We start from the raw sequence: 313 nt of genomic DNA, 5'->3' as shown, positions 1-313 counted from the left end.
TCAAACATTTCCTCTTTCTGTGTTCTTGGTTTGATTGTGGACAGATTTACTAAGAACTCATTTCAGAAAACTGCTTTCCAGATAAAGTCTACTAGTAGTTGAAGGCATGGATCAAACTAATGTTACCTTCTGATCTCCACAAACTTTACTGTTCAGTGAAGAGAATCAAAGTTTGTTGAGGATTTCTAAAAAACCCACAGGTGAAGTTCTGAGAAGAACTCAGATGGATGGTCTAAATGTGAAATCAATACTCATGGTCACAAGTTTTCAGGCTTCTGTTAACCATAAAGTTCAAACTAACAGAGAAGTACTC

This window comes from Amphiprion ocellaris, chromosome 8, assembly GCF_022539595.1.
Source record: "Amphiprion ocellaris isolate individual 3 ecotype Okinawa chromosome 8, ASM2253959v1, whole genome shotgun sequence".
Lineage (NCBI taxonomy): Eukaryota > Metazoa > Chordata > Actinopteri > Pomacentridae > Amphiprion > Amphiprion ocellaris.
Note: the sequence above shows the minus strand (reverse complement) of the source record.